Source organism: Triticum dicoccoides, chromosome 3A (genome assembly GCF_002162155.2).
Source record: "Triticum dicoccoides isolate Atlit2015 ecotype Zavitan chromosome 3A, WEW_v2.0, whole genome shotgun sequence".
NCBI lineage: Eukaryota > Viridiplantae > Streptophyta > Magnoliopsida > Poales > Poaceae > Triticum > Triticum dicoccoides.
The window spans coordinates 139,676,832-139,681,031 of NC_041384.1; the positions used below are offsets into that span (position 1 = coordinate 139,676,832).

At 39.1% G+C, this 4,200-nt stretch overlaps 2 long non-coding RNA genes across 2 annotated transcripts; both read left to right on the top strand.

Annotated features, from left to right (window-relative positions):
• Positions 1-640: 640 nt before the first annotated feature.
• On the top strand, positions 641-1,786 carry LOC119271404. Its single transcript, XR_005134515.1, has 2 exons — positions 641-727; positions 1,679-1,786. It is a non-coding gene; the product is annotated as an uncharacterized LOC119271404 (long non-coding RNA).
• Positions 1,787-2,244: 458 nt separating this feature from the next.
• Positions 2,245-3,309, top strand: LOC119271405. The gene is made up of 2 exons (XR_005134516.1): positions 2,245-2,326; positions 2,930-3,309. It is a non-coding gene; the product is annotated as an uncharacterized LOC119271405 (long non-coding RNA).
• The last annotated feature ends 891 nt before the right edge of the window (positions 3,310-4,200 follow it).

Sequence of the window (4,200 nt, forward strand, 5' to 3'; positions counted from 1 at the left end):
CCCTCGCTCCCGGCGCCGCCCGAGCCCCAACCTCCCTGGATCCCAGCGTCACTCCACCACCACCTCCTACATCCCACAACAGCGGCAGCCCCTGCTGCCTGCGTGCACCTCCGTTCTCCTCCAGGCGCCGGCAGCGCGCCCCGCCCCACGCCGCCTGCCACGCGGGCACCTGCCTCAAATCGCTGGCTCATCGGCTTTCCAGTCCGCCGCTGGCTTGTTCTTCCTCTGGCCACCACCAGCTCGCCGGCCGTTCATCTTCGCCACTTACTGAAGGTCAGCCTTTTGAAATTGCCATCATGTGTACAACTACGGCAAAATGACCACTCTCCTATGCCGCTGTCCTCTCTCTAGCTGATATGCTTTTGTATCTGTACTGCAGCTTGTTCTATTCTGCTTGTTTTTAGAGGAAAAGAGATGGTTCTTCACTGTCTTGCTCGTGTATGCCAATGATGTGATGCGGTGCAGCTGCTTGTGCGTTTGCACTAATGATAATTTAGCCGTGTTTGCTTGTCTATGACTGAACTGACCATGTTACTGAACTTGTGTTCTCGCTAATTATGTACTTGTGTTCTCGCTAATTCTGTACTTGTGTTCACTCTTATGTATTACAGTGTCCATGGATGCACCCAGCGAAGGACAACGATGGGCAAAAAAATGATAGTGCAACTGCTTGCCTCCTCCTCATATTCCATACTAGAAAACAACCTTTGCCCCTTTATTTTCTTCAGTAAGTTTTTGTTAAAAGACCTGAGAATAGTAAGTAGAAGTTTGACACAAGGACCTACATTAGTTCAACTGCAGAAAGAGAACAAGTCCATGAGATTATTATTAAATTCAAGATTACTACATGGTCCATGTACGTATTTAACAGCAAGTCCATGAATTATTATATGAGAAGTACAAAAAATACTGCTGGTGAGAGTTCAGTTAAATACCTTGTAGTGTTTTTTTCAGTACACACTATAGGATTTTATTCAGTTCAATGAATTCCAAATAGAAAAAAACTGCGGCTGTGTAATGATTCTTGAACTTACGTTTCTTCTTGCACTTTGCTATATGGAGCAAAAGTGGTACAGTAAGTCGGAGACATAATAACCAGTTATTTAGACCTTTCAATCACACAATCACCTGCGGATATCCTCTGCTTTTCTTTACACCAATTATTTTTGAAAAGTTCAAATTATAAAAGCAGATAAGTCCAGGGTTCACCAGCGGAAGTTTGAGAAAAAAGAGATAAAAGAAAAGGAGAGTTCGGAAAATGCGCTAGTACTGGTTGCTACTGTTTGCTGTTGCATGAAGTCCCTACTGCTTGCATTGGTGCACTGCTATTGTTTGTTGGTTCAGCAGGGTGATGTGAGTGTGTGAGAGAGATAGCAAAATGGAATGATCTTCTACATTGACTAAATCATGGCAAACTCAGTTCAATTTCTTGATTTAGTCCAATTCAATTCCTAATTGTGTTTCAGTCCAAAGACTGCTATCTCTCTTAGTTTCTATGTTTAATTACAAAGTCCATGTACATTAACAGCAAATAAGTTCAAGTATATCAATAAATGGAAGTTCGGGTATATGGAATTTGATGCTTGTTGGGTGTATACAGGAGTATAAATGGATTTCTTCTTGTTGAATGAAGTTGAACTTGTTGTTATGCTTCTGAACTTCTACCTCTTTCCCGCAGGTGGGTCACAGAAGCTATCACATCTCTTTCTGAACCTTTTTTCTCTGGAATTTCTTTTCTGCTTGTGCGTCGGGTAAAATAGTACCAGAATGAGCTAGCCCCCCTGGTCAGTAGATTTCTTTCTTTTTTTGTGTTAGTTCCTAGCTAATACGGTTACGCTGCATTTTGCCATTCTATGAGAGAAAGCAAAGAAATCAAAAAGCATTTTATTCTATTACACTGGTTATAACCTCCGACCTAAGCCATTTTCCCATTCTAATACAGTTATAACCCCCGACTGCACATTTTTTCATAAGTTCTAAAAATTCTAGAGCTTCAGTCCAACTATGTTGCTTCTGCAATTAGCCGTACGCAGAAAATCACACTGGAGATTGTTTTGTTCTAAACCTAAACACATTTGTTCTTTGATCTTAAATGCATGTATTCCCTAAACATTAAACGTGCTGGTTCTCTGAACTTAAGAGTGTGCGTTCTGTGTGTATTGGAGCATTACATATATTCAGTTTTGCTGTTGAATTGGGTCATCGTAGTGACTGTTGAGCTTACTTTCCGGCGCAGGTCATGGCTTAGCTACGACACACCTCACATTGCTTCTCCACGCTGGACTAGTGGACCTGCAATGGATCAACTCAAACAAAATTACCCAAGGTGAAATTAAACTGAATTAGTGATGCTTGATGAAAGCCTTAAGTCTGATCCCAATATCGTGTATGTGTTTATGTCAGTAAACAGATACTCGAAATATGCCAAATATTGAGTTCTTCTAGCAGAGGAGCTAACGCTACTTCTTATACAAATATTTTAAGTCTGCCATGTAGTTTTTCTCTTTGCTTTTATGGAGAAAAACCCCAAATGGAGTCATACAACATAACACCACCTTGTAGGCTTTTTTTGTTTTTTTCAGTTCATCATACAACTCAGCTCTGTTTAGATCTCCATCGAGCAGTTGGTGTCTGTGTGTGTCAAACTGCTCTGGAACTGCATGTGTCCAGAGCACACACTTTGCTATACACATTGTTTTTAAAATACTGATATATGATTTATGATGTTCTATTTTTACTTTTAATAATAAGGATTGTGCCAAATATTTCATCACATTGAAAATGTTACATTTATCTGTCATATATTTGTATCTCATTTTCTACTTTTTGCAGCACACTGTGATAAAAGCAAACGCCACCCGTATTTAGCTAATACTTTGCAGAAAGTTCTTTCTCCTCATTGGTAATAATGTATCTTTGTTTTCACCAGGTAAAAAAGATGATGTCAGGAATCACCGGGACCTAGATCGACAGCCTCTAATGGAGTGGATGCCTACTTTCTGCAGAGAGATTTAAGGGAACCTGTGACGATGGTTGTTGTTTAGGCTTCGGTTTTTTCAGTACACCTTTGGATGCATTCTCGATTCATCTTATAGGTCAAGAGCTTCCTTTAGTTCAAGGATTAAACAAAGAAAAGATTGGCGCACTGCAGTTTTGCATTTTAGTGCAAGCACGCTAGACTCCCATGAAATATCTTGTCAAAAAATGGTTGATCGTAAGTGCAAGTACACTACACACGCCGAGCTGCAATGGGACACGGTGACATCACTTCTTTTGGGTTGTTTTCTCTATGAATCTGCATTTTCGTTATTAAATTCAGTACAACGAAACACATGAATCCCCAGTGGGTACCAAATTACTGATTCCTTAAAACAATTAGTAGATTTCACCATTGGTTGGTCTACTTGTGTAAATCTGTCAATTCATGACAAGTAACTTCTGATGCTAGAAATGCATGATGCTAGAAATGCAGGATGTTTGTGTGAATCTTGCTTGTTTCAGAGGGAAAAGGAGTTGGTACTTGCATCACATGGTGTACTGAACAAACATACGCATTCACATAAACATGCTAACAACTCCTCTTGCTATACTCATGCTTGTACTTGTTTATTTTTCTTGTTTCGAAAAATGGTTTCCTATCCTCCTAACAGCTTTTCTAAAATTTCATTTAATTTAGTTTCAAATCAAACCAGAGCTAATGCATAAATGTCATTGGGTGAGGTTGCTAGGAAGATTTGCATTAGAGAATGCTTTGTTGGAAAAGCTTCTATTAGTATTATTAACAACAAAACTCTCGGTGGACATAGACCGTAAATCTTGAGACTATTTTCGCCATTTTTTGCCCTTTAGTGATTGGAAATTCTAAATTTTGTTGATTTCAACTAGATGAATACAAAGATATATGCCATGAGTTTTAGATTATATCTCTGCTGTTGTAATTGCTTGTTGGTGTTTATTACTAGATATACATGTATGAGTTCACTCCCGACTATTGTAATAAAGTTTTTTAGGATTTGGAAGTATCTAGTCTGGATTGGCAGTGTACATACATAAAAATTAATACCTGATGGATATTTAAGATCACTATTTTTCCGAACAGGGTAAGATGATACAACAAACATGGAGTACAACTGTTGTTGAATATGACTTGTGTACTTGCTGGAAAATAGTGTATGAACTTTCAAAAGAAACATGAGAAGC